The sequence below is a fragment of the Sturnus vulgaris genome, chromosome 3, assembly GCF_052056855.1.
Source record: "Sturnus vulgaris isolate bStuVul1 chromosome 3, bStuVul1.hap1, whole genome shotgun sequence".
In the NCBI taxonomy this organism is placed as follows: Eukaryota; Metazoa; Chordata; class Aves; order Passeriformes; family Sturnidae; genus Sturnus; species Sturnus vulgaris.
The window spans coordinates 16,085,688-16,097,933 of record NC_142245.1 but is presented as its reverse complement, the minus strand read 5'-3'; the positions used below and the strand labels follow the sequence as shown (position 1 = coordinate 16,097,933).

The 12,246-nt window shown below is 41.8% G+C and overlaps 1 long non-coding RNA gene across 1 annotated transcript in view; it reads left to right on the top strand.

Annotated features, from left to right (window-relative positions):
• The first annotated feature begins 9,864 nt into the window (after positions 1-9,864).
• Positions 9,865-12,246, top strand: part of LOC148224191 (uncharacterized) — a 39,944-nt gene continuing 37,562 nt past the window's right edge. The window contains exon 1 of the long non-coding RNA XR_015802835.1: positions 9,865-10,772. This is a non-coding gene — a long non-coding RNA (uncharacterized LOC148224191). The remainder of the gene's footprint in view (positions 10,773-12,246) is intronic.

The window sequence follows — 12,246 nt, the reverse complement described above, 5'->3', positions numbered from 1 at the left end:
CTCCTGCCATTTGATTGCTTTGTGCTATTGAAGCTGAGCTCCTGGGCAGGGGGAGGCTGCAAGTTCCATTTATTGGGTGTGCTTGAAGCCCTCAGCACCACAGGGCTGAGCCCGGTGAGCATCTCCAGGGCGCTGCACCACCAGCAGCTGTTACCAGTAACAGCAAAAACAACGAGTTGTAATAGAGTGTGGAAAGGGGAATAGCTTGCCATTACCCATGTCAGGTTTAGAGAGTAAGAACTGCATTTGTCTTATTACTGATCAGCCTCTAGAGAACTGTAAGCATCTCCCTGGACAGGGATCCAGTTTCTGCCCTTACCCTGTATAACCTCATCCGTTTCAAAACAAGATTTAATGTCATTAGAGCAAATTGGCATTAAGGGAAGGGATTTTGTCCAAAGAATTCAGGTTGTCTTTACTTATTTTTCTAAGCACATGGCATCAGAAGGATCATTGAGAAATTTAACCAAACCAACCTTTCTTCCCAGCTGTCTCAGGTCCAGCTTGTGTCACCGACCTTTTTGCTTATGCTGCTTTCCATTCTACTAAGTGGTAAACACCCTCTGAAACATCTCAACATCCTTCAGGATATTTTATACTCCCTTAGCTCGATCTCATCCAGGAACAAAGGACAGTTGTGTGGTCTGATTGTCAACTGGGAACTTGGTCAGCTCTCCTCGTATTTTCAAGATTGGTTATAGATTAATAATTCTTTGTGGTACTACTGTGAGTAAATTATAACTCAACAATGGACAAGTGTATACGGCTAGCATTTAGTTTTATGCATTTCCCTTCCTTTTCTGCAACATTTTTCTGTTCTGCAGTTTAGTATGGGTACCGACTTCCATGATAGATTGTGTCTGGAATTCCTGAAGGAGTGATTTAGGCTATCTTACTATCGTTGTCTTTCTTTGCACTTTAGTCCTTTGAAATTTCTGCATTTCAAGAAAAGGAAGAAAATTCCCTCCAGTATGGAACTGCTTAGATTTCATTGGTAGTCTTTTAGTGTTTCAGTCAGTGCTTTGTCTCCTGGTAGGTACAACTCCTCTCTGAATGTCTCTCTAAAGTCCTTCAGGATACCTTCTAAAAGAATGTGGAGTTAATATGACTTGCAAATTGTTTTAAGTGATTTGTTTATTGGGTAGCCCTGGCTCAGTTCATTCTCCTTGACAAAATGCAATCAGTTGCTTTGCATCATTCCTCATAAGCTACAGTTAGAGTCTTCTTTTGTTTTTCCAGAGAAGGATCTGAACCCTGACCCCAGCAGCGCTTTGAAGTCTTCCCTGACAGACAAAGATGAAGCCTGAGGTATCAAAATGTCCTGGGAGGGACGTGACCCTTCAGTGAACAGGGACCTGATGGAGTGGGCTTGTTGCACAGGGCTAGAGATGAGGAGGAGGATGACTCTGCATGGAAGTGTGGCTGCTCTGGAGCCCCTGTAATTGCAAATTGTAGCTGAAAGCAGGGGAGAAGCCAGGAGGATGTGAGGGCCAGTGTATAATTTCCTGGTGTCATTGCAGAAGACTAAGAAATATGCTTTAATGGGGAAAGAGGTTTTATCTTTGGATAAATACACACAGATATGCACTGTGTTTCTTGGATCTAAAAGAAAACGAGTTCAAGATTTCTACTATAGTATTTTGATTCCAAGAGAGACAGTGGCCTTGAAAAGCAGTAAAGAAACAAGGCTTACTGTGATTCTTTCTTCCTGCAAAACTTTCAGCAGAAGAAATAGAAAGTATGGAAAGGCAAATAAGAGGTTGTGATACAGGAGAAGATTAATTCAGCTCTCATAGCAGATAAAGGTGTTCCCAAAGTTCAGGATATTCTTTTAGGAATGTCCCCACATAAAAACGAAGCGTCAGATGCCTTAACCAAACTAAATCAATCTTCACGACATGACATGTCTGTGAGCATTTAACATCCTTGGTGTAGCACCTTTGTAACTGTATTTTCCTATTGCATATATGTGTCCCAGGCATAAAAAGTTGAAGAGATAAACATTTCATCTTTATTGAAGTATAGGCTGTATGAAAGATGTTAAAAAAGGACCCTGGGACTTTTTTTTTCCAGGGAGCTAGAATACATGAGATAATGTCAGATATTAAAAAAAAAAAAAAGTCTTATATTTGCAGTGAGAATATTTCAAGTGAAATGTTTCCATCTGAACCCAGGAAAAAAGACAGAGGAATGATAACAGCAGATTTCTTGTCAGAGATCAGCTGTCAGAATGAACAGATAATTCTTACTTAATGGCACCCAAAATAGAAATTCTCCAGATCAATCTGCACAGTCCCTATAAAAATAACAAAAACAGGAAAAAATGACTACTTAAATAATTGAGAGGTTTACAGTGACAAAATGCAAGATGAAATTAGGGTCTGAGAGATTAACTAACAGAGAACAGTTATTTTGCCTTTTCTCTCATTATTTTCCTTCCACTCTTCTGCTGTTTTTTGAATTTTTTTTTTTTAAGGCATATGCTAAGAATGCTTCCAGTGAGTCATTTCAGACAGGTTGAGCAGATATCTAAGGGAGCAGCCTTTGGTAAATCAAGTGGAATCATTGAGGTAGAGCTGGAATTCAGTGGCCTAGGCTGAGCATCCCTTTGTAACCTAAAGGCTTTGCTTGTTCAGCCCCACAGATGCAGCATGGCAACAGGGATGTGACATACTGCTTATTTAGGGGCATGTGCCAGAAATTGTGAAGGGGAGATCAAACCTTCTGAAAGAAAATCAGACCAATTAGAATCTTGTCTCATGTTTAATTAACTTGAAACTCAGTCTCCTTTCTAGAAATAAGAGTGCTTGTGGGAATGGAGGTACTTGGATACCAAATCATCTTCCAAACCATTTGTAATTCACTCTGGTAAGAGTGGTTTTTGACAGAGTTTTATTTCCAGTTAAATTCTAATGCAAGGTGCCAAGCAATACCAGCCTGTACAAACTGAAAAGAAAGAAGAAAATCCTACTGGTTTCTGATAGCTGTATATTGAGCCAGTCAGTCCAGCTACTACAATATCTGAACATCTCAGTCTTTCATGTGTGTCACTTCAAAATTTCTGTATAACTAAAATTTTCTTTAAAGGTCAAAATCAACTTCTTAGAAGCAACTTAGAATGTGAGAACCCATTTCTAAGAAGAGTTTGCACGCATATAACAGGCAAAGATATATTGCAATATATTAGCTTTTTTCTGATTTTTTTAGTTTATAAATTGTATTTTTCCCAGACTTACAACCAGCACAAAATCAAATGTAAAATTCAGCTAATAAACTGATAAAAAGCAGAAAGTGACATCATCCACGACACTTCAGTCTGCCAGTTCTTATATTTTTCACCCACTTACACTGTTCTCTTTTTGTACATCTTTTTGCCTAGGGAAAAACACAAGATTTATAATATATCAGGAAGGAAAAAATCTAACTCTTACCACACTAAGGTGAAAGCTCTAAGTAAAACAATCATCTCCCAACATATCCATGTTTATTTTAGTCTAATCTACTCAGATTTTGTATCTTTTTAGAGCATCTTCATCATCGTAGTATTTGATCATTACCTCCTACAGACCACATATGGAAAGAAATAGCCTGGTATATGGCTGTTAGATATTCAGGAACAAATGGGAGTCCAAGAGGAATAAACCTGGATGGCTAACGACATCTTTAATACCCGCAAGCATTTTCTTGAAATGCAGCAAGTTCTGATCTTGCTTTGGGAAGATCCACACCTGAAGCCTGAGTGCTGCTGAGCAATAAATGAGGAGCAGAATGCACCCACATATTTTAGTTCCCCTAAAGCTATAGTGGAAACTCGTAGCTGATCTGTGCTGCCGTGGAATGACTGGGTGGGGCAGAGCCAGAGAGGTAGATGGGTAGCTCAGGTGATACAAATCCCCTTTGCTTGTGTATTTAATAAAGGGAGCACAGGGAGCAGCTGTGCCTTGGCTGTGGGAGCCTGTGAAGCAGCTCTGAGGGGGCTCAGTCCCACTCACAGGATGAACTGCATGGAGAAGTTGTGCCCCATGGATGGGATAGGGGGAGAAAGTTGCTGTGCAAATCCATAGGAACATCATGGAATAATTTTAGACCTTGCATGTTTTTGGCATGCAGCTACTGAGTGAATGTATCCTGCCTTTTTAATAGGCTGCACGGGCTGGGAAAGAAAGAGTTCTATCTAGTCATTTCTTTAATAAAACCTGAAAAAAAGATGAAGCTGGACTGTGTAATGCCATGCTGGCAAGTGATATAATATTCTTATTCATCTTTTAATCCTGTTCCTTCAGGTGTCTAATTTGGTGCTTCCCCTATTAACTTTCTTATTTCTTCTTGTGCAGTACATCAGAGGTCACTGTGCCTCTTGTCATAATATTTCCAGTTTATAAGAGGGCAGAGGGAGCAGAAAGTAACTACAAGGTAATTCTGAATCTTTCATCTTCATTTCTAAATCCTGTAATTCTTTAAAGTACATACTCTCCTTCTCTCTTACCACTAGAAACAAGAACTTATTTGAATGTCAAACAGGGCTTTAATGAACCTCATAAGAGAATCCTAACAGCAGCTGTCCGAGTTAGTTTCTTTTAAAAATTCTGTATGATTTCACTTATGTTTTTAAGTGCTAACAGGAGAGTTTGCGTTTTTCTTCCTCTCATACATCCCTTTGAAAACAAGGATGTTAATTTGCTAGTTAATGCCTTTTAAGTGGTTTTTCACCTAAGATACTGAACACAGCTCCTCAAACATGCCAGCTGAAATGGAGCACGTACTGTTGAGGAGAGAGGCACTCGAGTAGCTGATATTTCAGTCATGACATTATTGATATAAATATTTAGAAATGTTTTGAAATAACGTTAGTTACTGTTTAGGAAAGGTTGGCACTCCTAGAATCGTGATTACTAAATATTTTTATGGTTTAACTTGGTTCAACAAGGCCTAAAGAGTTTATTTACCCTCCTCTGAGGAAGCATTGCTCAATGCAGGGTTTTTCCTGAACTCTACTCTTTAAAAGTCTCTCCTATGAAGAAGGGCAGTTGAAGTTTTGTTGACTTTTTTTCTAACATCTGGGTGTCTTGTGCATCGCTAGCAGATGCTTATGCCTTCCTTTGGGCATAGAAGATGTCTGAGGGTGTTCTAAATTTGAATCACTTAACTCACACATACATCCCAGTCCGAAACTGAGGATGTGCAGCCAACATGTAAGGCAGTTCCTTCATGTAGGAGTCCTAGCCCAGCATCTCTGTCTAGTTCCCAAGTGACAACTCTTAACACCAGAATTCCTGTAACGAGAAGCAAGGCAGACAGCCAGTTTCCAGGCTGTTCACATTGCCTCCTCTTCTCCTGAGCCTGCCAAGGTACAAAGTCCTTGCATAACCCAAACACTGAGCAGCAAGATAGCAGGTCTCTCTTAGAGATGGAAACCTGCTTGCACACTGTAAAGGTAACATTAGAAGACTTTGTTGTGATGCTTCCCATGAAAATGTGCCAGCTTATCTGTTAACAAAAAATGTAATTGCAGAGCTTTAGCACTTCATTTCTGGTCAGCATTTCTGCAGTTGAGCTCTTATCAATGATGAAAATCAACGATTATCATTCCCAGTATGATCAGTTACACAAATGGGGACAGTTTACTTCATGGGGACATTTTCTGCTTCATTTTGCTTCCATCAGTCACTGAGACTTCATCCTGATGTCTTGCAAGGCAAGGCATCTCTCAAGAGTTCTGTGTTTTACACATGCTTTTATGAGGAGAAAAGAAGAATTTAGGTTTTTTTCTAGTATCTCAGACCTGGCTGTCTCTAGTCCTACTTCACCTTTTCCCTTCAATTGTTTCAGATTTGCAAGTAAGATGCAACTAGTAGCATAGGAAGGCTGCAGTCACTTCCAGCCTGTTCTCAGCACTGCCTACAGACTGATGCAAATTGGCACATTTAAAGCCCAGGCAGACAGCAACTGTGTAATCCAGTGGCATTTCCTTCTAAAATTTTCTGCACAGAAGAGGAGCTTGAAAGGAAGTAACAGTTTGGGGAGAAATCCAATTCCAGCCCCAGAGGCAATGCTACACTAAGCAGTAAATCTTCTTGTCTGTGTCTACAGAAAGAATAAGGAACTCCTGGCTTGCTGGCTCTGTCTCTGCAGCCAGGGAGGAGCCTGCAGACTTGCTGCCCCACTCTTCTATATCAAACCTATTTGACCGTGCTGCAATTCCCTGCCAGTGCCTGCTCCAGGTTTTCTTTTCCACAGAAACCGGGATGCTGCCAATGAAGGAGGATGGGAGAGATGCTGTGTACTTTATTTCAACCTGACATGGCTTTAGGACATGAGCAGAAAAAAATATCAGAGCCAGGCACAGCTCTTTTTTTTTTTTTTTTTCCCAGCTTGTTAGGTATCCAGCAATCAAGCAAACTGTCTGATGTGAAAAACAAGCTCAGAAAATCTGGAAGCATCTAACTCATGCAGCAAAGTACCTACTAAACTGTGGAGAAATAGAGACTTAAAAGCTAGTCAGTGCTGTAAAGTCACAGACACTTACACAGCTTCAAGGTAGCCATGCCTCCCATCTAATTCCAGCACAATCTGTCACTCGGCTTTGGAAAAGGCAGCGTGAGCAACAGTCATTCAGCAGCAGAAAATACCAGCATCTAGTGCCTGCACATCAGTATTGGAAGGATGATTTCTGCATGATTTTATTCCTGAGATCCCACTGGGGTTTTTTGCTATTCCTTTTTAGAATAGATCCTCTTCTAAACTTCCCATTAGAACCATGGTTTTGATCAAAAAGGCAATTTCTGCCACATGAGCAACTCTAATGCGCTAACAACTCTTTCGTCAGGTGATGTAAACAAAAGTCTTGTGTTTAGGGTTGCCCAGCCTGAGCTTATTGTCCTTCAGCCTGTTGAGCTAGAAGGTTGAAGGCTGAATTTCTCCCCTGCCATCCTCCAGTCTCCCCATCCCAATGACTGCTCCAACAGTAAAACATGCTTTTCTGGCTCGGCTGAGTCAAGGAGATTGCTGTAGGTGGTGCGTGGCAGTGACATTTTGGGAGAAGGAGTCCAACGTAGGAGGCCAGACCAGAGAGGACACACAGAAACCCAGGATGCAGCTCTCAGGAGATGTGGTTTCCCTGTGCAGCAAGATAGAATTTAACTTTGAGCTGACTCAAAATAAAAGACTGAAGGATTTTTCTCTCCCACCTCCCTTTTACATCATATGGGTATTTTTCTCTTTACCAGTATCTTCAGGCTTTCAGTTCCTCTACACAGCTACAGCCTGTTCTGCTTCTGGGAAAATTTGGGGAAAGGAACTGCAAATAGAAAATACGTCTCCTTGTTTCTATCCACCTCTTCACTCACATGCTTTGGTAAAAGAAAAAAGTGTAGATCTTATCTCTCTCTCTCTCTTTTTTTTTATTTTAAAGTTCAGATTGCTTCCCTTAATGCTTTCTCTAGTGGTTTCAGCTATACCTTTTTCTTCAAGAAGAAATAAACCACTTCACATTTAAAAGTCACAAATTGTGGCTTCCATTTTGTCAAAAAGGCTGGGCTCCTTCCAGGTTTAGAAATACTCTTAAATCTGCCAGGTTTTGTCAAACATTACCTTCCTTTAACAAGAAATATTCATACTTTTTGTATTAAAGAGAAAGAGGAGAAGCAGCCATTCAAGTGCCTTTTATAAGAGGGAACGTTCTGTATTTTCTTGGGTGCAGACATGGGGGAGGAGGAACATGGAAAGAAAAAAAAAAAGAAAAGAGCAGACAGAAATACCCAGCTGAGGGCCAATCTGAGTTTATAATTGGTATCAGATTTTGCCAGTCTTACACATGAAGTGCAATTCCTATTGATTTCTGGAGGTTCCTCACAGGGTAAACTAATGTTGAACATAAATAAGGGTTACTGAATCTTGTCCTTAAGGAGTCAGGAAGCTCTTATCAATTGAACTGCTCTATTCCTGACTGGAAAGACTGCTCAATTCAGGGTTAATTAATTGATTTCTTAAAGTGGAAGTGTTGTGGAGGAGCATGATCATTAGCATTTATATTCATTCTAATATGATGTATTCCAATTCCCTCCCCATCAAGTCTTACTGAGAGTGAAGGAGAATGAAAAGTCTTTGTAAAATGATCTTTAATTCTGCCATATACTCTTAGTTTAAGTTGTCTGGCAGTGCAAGATCAGATAAAGTGTGAAAGGTAATAATGCACACATTTTTTATTCCAGACTATTTTTTAAGTTTGCATGATACAAACCCCCATCATTGCTGCTTGTCATTTTTTACATCAGCCTTTGCTACCTATCCCACTCCAATGTGCAGGAAAGAAACTTTGATTTTAATTTTACCGAGAGGCCATGCATCTTAATAACGTTCTGGAGTGATTGGCGTGGAGTCTGGATTCCAGGGCTGGATGCAGGAATGCTGCCAGGAGGCAATGTTACAGACAGGGGCTACAGCTGTGGTCTCAGAAGAGATCTGGCCACTCTGTCCATGTATCCTTTCCCTGTGTCTTGCAGTGCTTGAAGGTACTAATTTGTTCACATTTTCCTCTGGTCATTAATGCATTATGGCCTAAAAAATTCATTTTTTAAAGATAATAATGAGTATTGTCTAATTGAAAGATTAATCAGAAGAAGATGCTTGAAGTGGGAAGACTTTTCCAGAGAGGTTCTACATGTTGTCAGCTAGTCACTCTTAATGCCAATTTCCAGTAGGTCCCCTAGCTTTTGGAAGTGACATCCCCTAGCTTTTGGAAGTGACATACAGCCTGTCATGTACCAGCCACACAGTCTACCAAACCCTGCAAAGTGCAAATATTAACATAAATGCATATTAAGTTGCTGTGCGTTAGCTCTTAACTGAAATAGAGAGTGAGGGTTCCAGCAGAGACAAACAAATAGCATTGATTTACACTGGCTTGAGCATTTGGCCCATCACCATCTCCTTATACCCTTCTTGGAGGAGCTGCAAACTAGATAAAGGCTTTTCCTGGAACATGACAAGTAACTGCGTGTTTAGACTGACTAGTAGTAAATTATGTAGTCCAGTATTATGCTGGATAGCTTATTCCTCAGGTAAGAGCTATTTATTTAGTTAAATCCTCCATTCTAGTCCTGCCTCTCAGGTATATCTTCCTTCTCAGCTACCCCTTTGAAATCAAAGTGGATTTTGAAGAGCAGCTCTGATGATGCAGGATATCTGTGTGCCTGATCATTCTGTCTTTTGGAGGAGGTCCTGGACCAGCTGCACCCTCACTGTGCTGAGCAGAGCTGGGCCCCTGGCAGCACTTCACTCCCAGCCTGCCTCTATGGAGAAGGGGCAAAAGCCACTCCAACAGTTTCTGAATAGCTCTAATGTTACTGCACAAGTGCAAAACAAAGCAAAGCATGTGAAATAACAGGGATGCTTACAGAAAATGTCAGCCTTCCTGCTCCAAGGCAGTGTACCTGCTCTGTGCCCACGGTGTGCTGGGCTAAGGGCCACGTGCTGAGCACCCAGCAGCTCCCAAGTGTCTCCTGAAGTACTGCTGGTGGTTTTATTTGCTTAAAAAGCTGATTTTGTTTGTAGCATAATTTGATGACAGTTTTCTTGGGTGTTTTTGCCACTCTAATAAGTATGCTGTGAGTACATCTGTGAGCATTCATATGTTAAGATAAAATTACTGGTGGTGCTCATCTCCCCCTGTGCTACTGCTTGTACTTCCAGTAAATGCTTGTGTGCCTGCATGCCCATGTACAGACAGATGCATGTGCACAGCACCTGATCCTGCTTCTTAATTATTTTTAGCCCAATTCCCAGAGTTGTTCTGCTTCCTGCTGATGAATGGGAAATTCTAGTAGTGCTGTTTCATTTCACCAGCCTCTCAAGTGTAGAAATTATGGTAAATTTGAGAACAAGTGAGATTAGATTGATAGTTACACCTCCTTCTTTAATTAGCCAACCATGGGATCTGTGGAGATAAGGGAGGGGAGTAAGAATTTACCATGGTGAGAGAGCGGGAGGTTCTTTCTTTTCTGTCCTTTCTTGTCCGTCTGTTCTCACTGACAGTAGCCCCTTTCGTGATGTGGGGTTTATTTACAACTGCCCTGACTGTGCTACATCAATGGTTTCCCTGACCTTGGCTCAATGATTATGCAACAGAGCGTTGTAAATTATCTTGTCACCAGAATCTCTATTTAGGCAAGCATAATCGCTTCCTTGTAAGATCCCAGGCCTGGTGTACAGAAACAAAAAAATCTACTGCATAATAATGAGTGCAGCGCACTCTTAGGGATGAAAAAGCCCCTCTGCCATATGGAAAACTACCACACACTGGCGCTGGGAACCTGAACGTCAGGAATTGGTGCAGAGTGCTTAGCAATCTTTGGCAAAAAGGTGTAAATCACTGTCTGTAGCTGCCCTGTAAAATGCAGCGTGCCCCGTCCTTCCTTGGATGCAGCGCGGAGCCTCTCTGTGCCTCACTGCAGTGACACCTGGCAGCGCTGTGATCCCTCCCTGGCAGTGCTGTGATCCCTCCCTGGCAGTGCTGTGATCCCTCCCTGGCAGAGCTGTGATCCCTCCCTGGCAGCGCTCCTGCAGGCTTCGTATTGCAGGGTGCCTTCTTCGCCTTATTGACTCTCTGATCAATGTGACTTGCAGCCTGGTTTTTCCACACCCATGGCAATAAAACATGGAATGCTGGCTCTTTCCGATGCATCAGAGGGGCGGGGCGCGGCGATCTCGCATTCTGCTTGTTCCCAGCAAATCCCATTATGGAGATGAGGTATCAAGTGGCCTCGTGGCTGCAGGTGGGTACGTGCACACATGTGCATACTGATTCCTTCAAGGATGTGTATCCTCGCTTGGCTTTGCCGGCTGGGCTGCAGGAGATGTGAGAGGGATGGGCTCGGATAGGGATGGCTGTGTCCTGCGAGCTCGAATCAATTTCAGATGCAGCATAGCTGCTAATGCCAAACCTGTTCCTGGGTTTGTTTTGCTTCAGCTGAATATTACACCTTCCCTTCTTGTATCTCAGAATGATGGAAATGTCCCTCCCGTGAAACACCCCTTCCGTATATCTCTAGACCAGCTTCTTAGCAACTTTTAATTTCTCCCTGCAAAACCTTGAATATAAAACCTTGGGCTGCTGAATTATTATTACTGTATCTGAGGGACTCACACTATCTTGTTCTTACTCCAAAGATTTTACAGTTAGTCCTCTAGCACAATACCTTCTCCTCTCCCTCTCCATAGTAACAGGGGAACTGTTATTTTTGTATATTTGTTAGGGATGTAGTTAGCATTCACTGAATAAACTCAGAAAGCAATATTTCACATAGAATAATTATGAATATGTATTTACTTGAATAAGCTGTTGATTTTGCATGAATTCTGCACACTGTTTCCTAGGCAAATATGCTAATGATTGATGTGTGAAAATTTACTTTATTTTGGGCTTGTCAGACTAACTAACACAGTGATCCAAATCCAGAAAATTGTTTCCTTACGCCTAAGGAACCATAACAATTACAGGAATATTCCAGGGAAGTTGATTACTAATACATCAAACCCTTCTCTATGGATGTGATGATTTTGCAGCAATATTTCCAAACAAAATTTACTTTGCTGCTGTCTCTTAGCATTGGTATTCAATCAAGTCCTCATGGCTGTGTCAGATCAGACCGATGACATTAGAATCCTTTCACATGGTCTCTGTGACAAAACCCGGGGACAACACCGTGGGCAGTGATGCCAATGGCACTGAAAGGGGCAGTGCCAGAGGGCCATGGCTATCTCAGCAGGCACTGGGGAGCAGTGGGTGTTGTTTACCTGAACTTCAACAATGCCTTTGACAGCCTCCTGTAGTATCCTGGAGGATAAGGATACTGAGCAGGAGGATAAGATGAATGGAAAATAGACTGAACCACAGGGCTCCAGATATTCTGTGCAGCAGATCAGAGTTGAAGTAATCACTGGATACTGGTGGTGCTCCTCAGGGTCTGATATTATTTAATGTGTTCATTAAAGCTGGGCAATGGAGTGGGATGGAACCTCTCCAAGTTCAGTGATGACCCAAAACTGCTGGAAGAGTCAATGCACTGAAGGCCAGGTCATTGAAGAGGGATGGAGAATGGCTGGAGAAATGGATTGAGAGAAACTTCACCAAGTCCAAAAAAAGGCAAATGCACCCAGTAAGGAATAATGTCCTGCAACAACATGGGCTGGGCTTGCTAGAAAGCAGCTTTCAAGGCAAGACCCAGGGGTTCTGGTCGACAAGCTCTG